This window comes from Bos javanicus, chromosome 3 (assembly GCF_032452875.1).
Source record: "Bos javanicus breed banteng chromosome 3, ARS-OSU_banteng_1.0, whole genome shotgun sequence".
Classification (NCBI taxonomy): domain Eukaryota; kingdom Metazoa; phylum Chordata; class Mammalia; order Artiodactyla; family Bovidae; genus Bos; species Bos javanicus.
This window is the reverse complement of record NC_083870.1, coordinates 51,370,068-51,380,373: the sequence shown is the minus strand read 5'-3', so window position 1 is coordinate 51,380,373 and position 10,306 is coordinate 51,370,068. Positions and strand designations below refer to the sequence as shown.

General features: G+C 43.2%; 1 protein-coding gene and 1 pseudogene across 6 annotated transcripts in view; both read left to right on the top strand.

Moving 5' to 3' along the window:
- Positions 1-10,306, top strand: part of RPAP2 (RNA polymerase II associated protein 2) — a 127,468-nt gene that overhangs the window by 85,771 nt on the left and 31,391 nt on the right. The window contains exon 13 of one of the 6 annotated variants that reach the window (XM_061411204.1): positions 3,651-4,598. The exons of the other annotated variants lie outside the window; for them this stretch is intronic. The gene's annotated coding sequence lies outside the window, so the exon portion shown is untranslated. Of the gene's footprint in view, positions 1-3,650; positions 4,599-10,306 lie in introns of those variants that run through there. 6 annotated transcript variants of the gene reach the window in all.
- LOC133244283 (small ribosomal subunit protein uS2B-like) lies at positions 4-3,640 on the top strand (annotated as a pseudogene).

The following is a 10,306-nucleotide window of genomic DNA, read 5'->3' as shown; positions in this document are numbered from 1 at the left end:
CTGCATTGGCCATAATGTTTGTTCAGCTTTTTTATACAATGTTACAGTAAACCCCAAACTTTTTGGCCAATCCAATAGGAAAAAAAGTAAATTGACAAACCAGACTGGGTAAATATTTCCAAATCATATTTGATAAACAGCTTATATCCAGATTCAGTTCAGTTCAGTCGCTCAGTTGTGTCCGACTCTGCGACCCCATGAATCGCAGCACGCCAGGCCTCCCTGTCCATCACCAACTCCCGGAGTTCACTCAGACTCACGCCCATCGAGTCAGTGGTGCCATCCAGCCATCTCATCCTCTGTCGTCCCCTTCTCCTCCTGCCCCCAATCCCTCCCAGCATCAGAGTCTTTTCCAATGAGTCAACTCTTCACATGAGGTGGCCAAAGTACTGGAGCTTCAGCTTTAGCATCATTCCTTCCAAAGAAATCCCAGGGCTGATCTCCTTCAGAATGGACTGGTTGGATCTCCTTGCAGTCCAAGGGACTCTCAAGAGTCTTCTCCAACACCACAGTTCAAAAGCATCAATTCTTCGGCACTCAGCCTTCTTCACAGTCCAACTCTCACATCCATACATGACCACTGGAAAAACCATAGCCTTGACTAGATGGACCTTTGTTGGCAAAGTAATGTCTCTGCTTTTGAATATGCTATCTAGGTTGGTCATAACTTTCCTTCCAAGGAGTAAGCGTCTTTTAATTTCATGGCTGCAGTCACCATCTGCAGTGATTTGGGAGCCCAAAAAAATAAAGTCTGACACTGTTTCCACTGTTTCCCCGTCTATTTGCCATGAAGTGGTGGGACCAGATGCCATGATCTTAGTTTTCTGAATGTTGAGCTTTAAGCCAACTTTTTCACTCTCCTCTTTCACTTTCATCAAGAGGCTTTTTATTTTTAGTTCCTCTTCACTTTCTGCCATAAGGGTGGTATCGTATTATGCTTGGTGAAATAAATCAGAAAGACATTCATCACTTATATGAAGGATCTAAAAAAACAAATGTATATAACTAGAGAAACAGATTCACGGATACAGAGACAAACTAGTGGTTACCAGTGAGAAGAAGGAAGATAGGAGGGGAAAAGTAAAGGTAGGGGATTAAGAGGTACAAACTACACCGTGTATAAAATAAGGTACAGGGACATATTGTATAGGAAAATATAGCCATTATTTTATTAACTTTAAATATAGTATTATCTATAACAGTATTGAATTACTATGTTGTATACCTGAGACCAATATTGTAAATAAACTATACTTCAATTAAAAATAAAATGAAGTAACATTTCACATTACTAAATAATTTAATTTGCTGTATACTCTTGAGAGTCCCTCGGACTTCAAGGAGATCAAACCAGTCAATCCAAAAGGAAATTAACCATGAATATTCACTGAATACTGGTAAAGCTGAAGCTCCAATACTTTGGCCACTTGATGCAGAGAGCCAACTCACTGGAAAAGACCCTGATACTGGGAAAGATTGAAGGCAAAGGCGAAGGGGGCAACAGGATGAGATGGTTGGATGGCATCACTGACTTAATGGACATGAATTTGACCAAACTCTGGGAGATAGGGAAGGACAGAGGAGCCTGGCATGCTGCAGTCCATGGGATTGCAAAGAGTTGGACCTGACTTGGTGACTGAACAACAGCATATATTATTTACAAGAACTTACTCAGCAAAATAATCAATTTTGACTCCACTGAAATACTGCAGTGTATGAACACATTTTCTATGCATTTAAACACATGATACTATTTTTATAAATTTGTTAATTCAGATAAAGCTAAAATTGCAAAATAAATGTCACTTATACCACAGTTTTTTAAAATAAATTTTGAAAAATCATACCTGAAAGGGCCCTTCCCTCTAACCTATTAGTGGCAGCTCTCCAGGATAAAGAGGAGAAGCAGCTGCTGTATCCCACTGCTTCCCTCCCTGGGCCCAGAAACACCTCTTTAGTTATCTCCCACAGCCTGCAGGTCTAGGGCCTCAGGTGAAGGGCCAGTAGCTCACCAGAAACAGAAACCAAGTGGACTGATGCCCAAATGGACCACTACTGCCTCTGCCACGTGTATGTTAACTTGGGAACACCTGAGTAGGATTCAGTTTATGGAGCCCACCGGGCTCCTCTGTCCATGAGATTTCCCAGGCGAGAATACTGGAGTAGGTTGCCATTTCCTTCTCCAAGGGATCTTCCCAACCCGGGGATCAAATCCAGATCCTCCTGCATCAGGCAGATTCTTTAAGGTAAGCAAGTGCTCAAAAACCAAAAGAAGGTATGTCAAAGAGACACAGAAACCAACCTGAAAGCTCCCAGTGGCCAATGCCATGATAATTCCAACAATGAAATAATAACAATATAGTACTGAATCGTGACCCAAAGTATAAAAGAAATATACATACTGATATAAGTGATTGAAAAATAAATGAGGTAGAAGAGACACATCTTCCTTACAGAAGAACTCCAAGTAATATATAAGGAGTCCTTCTGTACTACCCAGAGAGGGATCCATATGGCATTGTCCTCTATCCCCATATCTTAAAGGGAAATTTTCATGATGTGTACAGTTCTCGGTGTCCTGTATATGAAAGAGGAGGATGTCCTCAAATTCCTAGCAGCAGGAACCCACGTAAGTGGTACAAACCTTGACTTCCAAGTGGAACATTGCATGTACAAAAGGCAAAGTGATGGCATCTATATCAGGAATCTAAAGACGACTTGGGAGAGGCTGACAGTTCATGCCATTGTTACCATTGAAAAACTGGTTGATGTGACTGTCGTCATCCTTCAGGGAAACTGGCCAGCAGACTTCACTGAAGTTTGTTGCTGCCGCCACTGGAGCTACTCCCCAGGTACTTCACTCCTGGAACGTACACTAATCAGATCCAGACAGCTTCTGGGAGCCTCATTTTTCTGGTGATATTACCCTAGGGCTTACCACCAGCCTCTTATATTAGCCTGTCTACCATCACTTTGTGTAACACATTCTCCTTTTTGCTGTGTGGACACTCATCCCCTGCAATGACAAGGGAGCTCACTCAGTAGGCCTGATGTAGTGGATACTGGTCTGGGAAGTGTTCTGCACAGTCTTAGTGATCACACAGGTCATGTCTGATCTCTACTTACTCAGAGATCCTGAGAAGACTGAAAAAGAAGAGCAAGGCATGCTCAAAAGGCTGTGACTGGAGGCATTTCCAAGCAAATGAACTGCTCTAGCTACTGAGTTCATTGTAGCCTGAGGTTACAGGCTAGCCTGAAGACAGGCTGGTGTCCTCTGTGCCTATTCAGTTGTTGCCTACAGAACACTGGAGTGCTCAGCCTGCCACTGAAGGCTGGTCTGAAGCTCCCACTAGTCAGGCCACTGAATGGGTGGGAACAATTACTGGGTGGTCTTAAGCTGTTCTTCCATAGGCTCTTAAACTGAAAACAGAGATAAGGTTGTCAGAAAAGAATCAGTTTTGAAACAAATAAATGAATAAAACTATATGTATGGACTTCCCTGGTGGTCCAGTGGTTAAGAATCCACTTTCTAGGGGCTTTCCTGTTGGCTCAGTGATAAAGAATCTGCCTGCCAATGCAGGAGAAACAGGTTCATTCCTGATCCAGGAAGATACCACATGCCACTGAACAGCTAATTCTGTGTGCTGCAGGTACTGAGCCTGTGCTTTAGAGCCTGGGAGCCACAATTACTGAAGCCCATGCTCCGCAATAAGAGAAGCCACCATAGTGAGAAGCCTACACACCACAACTGGAAAGTAGCCACGACTCGCCACGACTAGAAGAAATCCTGAGCAGCAGCAAAGACTCAGCACTGCCAAAAATAAAATGCTTTAATTTTTTTAAAAAAAGAATCTACCTTCTAATGCAGGGGGCGCAGATTCCATCTCTGGCTGGTGAACTAACAGCCCACGTGCCACAGGGCAGCTAAGTCCACTTGCCACAACTAGAGAAGCCTGCACACCACAGTGAAGACCCAAGACAGCCAGAAAAAAAAAACACATAGATACTGTGCCTTCCAGGAGGTAGAGGCAGATATTCTTAAACTCAGTGACTTGCTCCCAGTGAACAGCACAGGGCAAGGAAGAACACCTTTCCCAAATGATGAAAGCTCACATCCTCAGTGATGCCGTGTGCATGTGTCACCCTGATACATATGATGAAAAGGGTGCTTCACCTCTGTGGCATTCTTCCCCTAAAAACATAACCTCAGTCTAACCATGGGAAAAGACAAATCAAGTTTGGAGGACATTTCTGCAGGAAATTTTGTGAGTACCTCAAGACTGTCATGAAAAACAAGGAAAGAATGAAATATTGTCACATCCTAGGGGAGCCATGTAAACCAAATGCAGCGTCGTGACGTAGTCTGAGTCAGAACAGGAAGAGGACATTAATGGAAAAACTGGTGAAATCCAAATAGAGTCTGAAGTTTAATTAATAGCAATAAACCAAGGCAGTTGTTAATTTTAACAAATGTATCATGGTAATGTAAATGTAAACAGTGGGGGAATTTGGGTAAGGGATAAACAGGAACTCTTTGTCACTTTCTAGAAATCTAAAATTATTTCAAAATAAAAAGTTTATTTTTTAAAAAGTACTAACTGGATATGAGAAGGGATGGAAAGATGAGACCGTCACTGCCCTCAGAATCTTCAGCCTGCCTGTAGAAGAGGCAGTTCAGTTCAGTCGCTCAGTCGTGTCCGACTCTTTGCAACCCCGTGGACTGCAGCACGCCAGGCCTCCCTGTCCATTACCACTCCTGGAGTTCACCCAAACTCATGTCCATCGAGTCGGTGATGCCATCCAACCATCTCATCCTCTGTTGTCCCCTTCTCCTCCCGCCCTCAATCTTTCCCAGCATCAGGGTCTTTCAAATGAGTCAGCTCTTCACATCAGGTGTCATTTTTTGAGATTGAATCCAAGTACTGCATTTCCGACTCTCTTGTTGACTATGATGGGAGAGGCAAGACTACGGTAAATGCACTGAAGAGGAACATCCATCCTAGCTTGCCTGGGATAGTCCCGAGTATATAACTGTAAGTTCAGCATCATCATTAATTACAAGTACCCTCTTTTATTTCCAAAAGTATTCTGATTTAGACATTAAATTATATGATATTACCACCTAAAAGGCACAGGGTATGCTGTGGGGGTCAGAGATAGGAGGGGACATTTGTGATGGCATGGAAGAATGGATGGGAGTTATGAAGTGGAGAGAGATGTCAGAGAGCTAGGAGGGGAGGGAGGGTATGGTCCAGGCAGGGGCAGCTTCAAGAAGAAAGTCCCTGAGGTAGGTAAGACCCAGGGTGTGTTCTTCTCAAGACAAAGACATCTGAAATTAGAGAAAACTGAGGAAAATGGCAAACATGATTAAAAAGAAAGGATCAACTAGAGTTTTGGTTCAGTTCAGTTCAGTCACTCAGTCGTGTCCGACTCTTGGCAACCCCACGGACTGCAGCACACCAGCCTCCCTGTCCATCACCAAATCCCTCAGCCTACTCAAACTCATGTCCATCACATCAGTGACGCCACCCAACCATCTCATCCTCTGTCGTCCCCTTCTGCTCCTGCCTTCAATCCTTCCCAGCATCAGGATCTTTTCCAATGAGTTGGTTCTTCACATCAGGTGGCCGAAGTATTTCGGTGGAGTTTCAGCTTCAGCATCAGTCATTCCAATGAATATTCAGGACTGATTTCCTTTAGGAGAGACTGGTTGGATCCCCTTGCAGTCCAAGGGACTCTCAAGAGTCGTCTTCAACACCACAGGTCAAAAACATAAATTCTTAGGTGCTCAGCTTTCTTTAGTCCAACTCTCACATCCATACATGACTACTGGAAAAACCATAGCTTTGACTAGACAGGACTTTGTTGGTAAAGTAATGTCTCTGCTTTTTAATATGCTGTCTAGGTTGGTCATAGGTTTTCTTCCAAGGAGCAAGCGTCTTTTAATTTCATGGTTGCAGTCACCATCTGCAGTGATTTTGGAGCCCAAAAAAATAAAGTCAGGCTCTGTTTCCACTGTTTCCCCATCTATTTCCCATGAAGTGATGGGGCCATGAATTGGACATGGAACAACAGACTGGTTCCAAATAGGAAAAGGAGTATGTCATGAGAAACGCTGGGCTGGAAGAAGCACAAGCTGGAATCAAGATTGCCAGGAGAAATCTCAATAACCTCAGATATGCAGATGACACCACCCTTATGGCAGAAAGTGAAGAGGAACTAAAAAGCCTCTTGATGAAAGTGAAAGAGAGTGAAAAAGTTGGATTAAAGCTCAACATTCAGAAAACTAAGATCATGGCATCTGGTCCCATCACTTCATGGGAAATAGATGGGGAAACAGTGGAAACAGTGTCAGACTTTATTTTTCTGGGCTCCAAAATCACTGCAGATGGTGACTGCAGCCATGAAATTAAAAGACGCTTACTCCTTGGAAGGAAAGTTATGACCAACCTAGATAGCATATTCAAAAGCAGAGACATTACTTTGCCAACAAAGGTCCATCTAGTCAAGTTTTTTGACTAAACCAAGTCAGTCTAGTCTGGTTTTTCCAGTGGTCATGTATGGATGTGAGAGTTGGACTGTGAAGAAAGCTGAGCACCGAAGAATTGATGCTTTTGAACTGTAGTGTTGGAGAAGACTCTTGAGAGTCCCCTGGACTGCAAGGAGATCCAACCAGTCCATTCTAAAGGAGATCAGTCCTGGGTGTTCATTGGAAGGACTGATGCAAAAGCTGAAACTCCAAAACTTTGGCCACCTCATGCAAAGAGTTGACTCATTGGAAAAGACCCTGATGCTGGGAGGGACTGGGGGCAGGAGGAGAAGGGGACAACAGAGGATGAGATGGCTGGATGACATCACAACTCGATGGACATGAGTTTGAGTGAACTCCAGGAGTTGGTGATGGAGAGGGTGGCCTGGCGTGCTGCAATTCGTGGGGTCGCAAAGAGTCGGACACGAATGAGCGACTGAACTGAACTGAGCTGAAGGGGACCAGATGCTACGATCTTAGTTTTCTGAATGTTGAGCTTTAGGTCTAATCAAGGCTATGGTTTTTCCAGTAGTCATGTATGGATGTGAGAGTTGGACTGTGAAGAAAGCTGAGTGCCAAAGAATTGATACTTTTGAACTGTGGTGTTGGAGAAGACTCTTGAGAGTCCCATGGACTGCAAGGAGATCCAACCAGTCCATTCTGAAGGAGATCAGCCCTGGGTGTTCTTTGAAAGGAATGATGCTAAAGCTGAAACTCCAGTACTTTGGCCACCTCATGGGAAGAGCTGACTCATTAGAAAAGACTCTGATTCTGGGAGGGATTGGGGGCAGGAGGAGAAGGGGACGACAGAGGATGAGACAGCTGGATGGCATCACTGACTCGATGGACATGAGTTTGAGTGAACTCCAGGAGTTGGTGATGGACAGGGAGGCCTGGTGTGCTGCAGTTCATGGGGTCGCAACGAGTCGGACACGACTAGGCGACTGAACTGAACTGAAGCCAATTTTTTCACTCCTCTTTCACTTTCATCAAGAGGCTGTTCAGTTCTCCTTCGCTTTCTGCCATGAGTGTGCTCATTTGTATACCTGAGGTTATTGGTATTTCTCCTGGCAATCTTGATCCCAACTTGTGCTTCATCCAGCCTGGCATTTCCCATGATGTACTCTGCATATAAGTTAAATAAGCAGATTGATAAAATACACCCTTGATGTATTCCTTTCCTGATTTGGAACCAGTCTGTTGTTTCATGTCCAGTTCTAACTGTTGCTTCTTGACCTGAATACAGATTTCTCAGGAAGCAGGTCAGGCGGTCTGGTATTCCCATCTCTTGAAGAATTTTCCAGTTTGTTGTGATCCACACAGTCAAAGGTTTGGCATAGTCAATAAAGCTGAAATAGATGTTTTTCTGAAACTCTTGCTTTTTTGATGATCCAGCAGATGTTGGCAATTTGATCTCTGGTTCCTCAGCCTTTTCTAAATCCAGCTTGAACATCTGGAAGTTCACGGTTCACCTACTGTTGAAGCCTGGCTTGGAGAATTTTGAGCATTACTTTGTTTAGCGTGTGAGGTGAGTGCAGTTGTGCGCTAGTTTGAACATTCTTTGGCATTGCCTTTCTTTAGGATTAGAATGAAAACTGACCTTTTCCAGTCCCGTGGCCACTGCTGAGTTTTCCAGATTTGCTGGCATATTGAGTGCAGCACTTTCACAGCATCATCTTTTAGGATTTGGAATAGCTCAACTGGAATTCCATGACCTCCACTAGCTTTGTTTGTAGTGATGCTTCCTAAGGCCCACTTGACTTCGCATTCCAGGATGTCTGGCTCTAGGTGAGTAATCATACTATCATAGTTATCTGCGTCATGAAGATCTTTTTTGTATCAGATCAGATCAGATCAGGTCGCTCAGTTGTGTCCAACTCTTTGTGACCCCATGAATCGCAGCACTCCAGGCCTCCCTGTCCATCACCAACTCCCGGAGTTCACTCAGACTCATGTCCATCGAGTCAGTGATGCCATCCAGCCATCTCATCCTCTGTTGTCCCCTTCTTCTCTTGCCCCCAACCCCTCCCAGCATCAGAGTCTTTTAGTATAGTTCTGTGTATTCTTGCTACATCTCCTTAATAACTTCTGCTTCTGTTAGGTCCATACCATTTCTGTCCTTTATTGTGCTCATCTTTGCATGAAATGTTCCCCTGGTATCTCTAATTTTCTTGAAGACATCTCTAGTCTTTCCCATTCTATTGTTTTCCTCTATATCTTTGCATTGATCACTGAGAAAGGCTTTCTTATCTCTCCTTGCTATTCTTTGAACTCTGCATTCAAATGGGTATATCTTTCTTTTCTCCTTTGCCTTTAGCTTCTCTTCTTCTCTTAGTTATTTGTTAAGGCCTCATCAGACAACCATTTTCCCTTTTTCATTTGTGTTTCTTTTTCTTGGGGATGGTCTTGATCACTGCCTCCTGTACAATGTCACAAACCTCTATTTATAGTTCTTCAGGCACTCTTGTCAGATCTAATCCCTTGAATCTATTTGTCATTTCCACTGTATAATCATAAGGGATTTAATTTAGGTCATACCTGAATGGCCTAGTGATTGTCCTACTTTCTTCAATTTAAGTCTGAATTTGGCAATAAGCAGTTCATGATCTAAGCCACAGTCAGCTCCTGGTCTTGTTTTTGCTGACTGTATAGAGCTTCTCCATCTTTGGCTGCAGAGAATATAATCAATCTGATTTTGGTATTGACCATCTGGTGATGTCCATGTGTAGAGTCTTCTCTTGTGTTGTTGGAAGAGGGTGTGTGCTATGACCAGTGCGTTCTCTTGGCAAAACTCTATCAGCCTTTGACCTGCTTCTTTTTGTACTCCAAGGCCAAATTTGCCTGTTAGTCCAGGTAACTTGACTTCCTACTTTTGCATTCCAGTTCCCTATAATTAAGAGGACAAATTTTTGGGTGTTAGTCTAGAAGGTCTTGTAGGTCTTCATAGAACCATTCAACTTAACTTCTTCAGCATTACTGGTCCAGCCATAGACTTGGATTGCTGTGATATTGAATGATTTGCCTTGGAAACAGAGATCATTCTGTCGTTTTTGAGATTGCATCTGACTACTGCATTTCAGACTCTTTTGTTGAGTATGATGGCTACTCCATTTCTTCTAAGGGATTCTTGCCCACAGTAGTAAATATATAATGGTCATCTGAGTTAAATTCACCCATTCCAGACCATTTTAGTTCACTGATTCCTAAAATGTTGATGTTCAGTCTTGCCATCTTGTTTGACAACTTCTAATTTGCCTTGATTCATGGAACTAACATTCCAGGTTCCTATGCAGTATTGCTCTTTACAGCATCGGACCTTGTTTCCATCACCCATCACATCCACAGCTGGGTGGTGTTTTTGCTTTTGCTCCGTGTCTTCATTCTTTCTGGAGTTATTTCTCTACTCTTCTCCAGTAGCATATTGGACATCTACCAACCTGGGGAGTTCATTTTTCAGTGTCATAGCTTTTTGCTTTTTCATACTGTTCATGGGGTTCTCTAGGCAAGAATACTGAAGTGGTTTGCCATTCACTCTCCAGTGGACCATGTTTTGTCAGAACTCTCCACCATGACCCATCCAGGCTAAATGAATTAGAACTTTATTGGGGCAGTAATTTATTTTCAAGCACACAGGAGGGAAAGTGAGCAAACCACCCTAAAATGAAAAACTTAAAAATTAATTTTCTTAAGAAAGATCCTTTTTTTGCCCTTATATATCTGTTCTTTGCCTAACTTTTCCTGTACTCTCTCTAGGCCCTTCGATACACACTGAGTTCC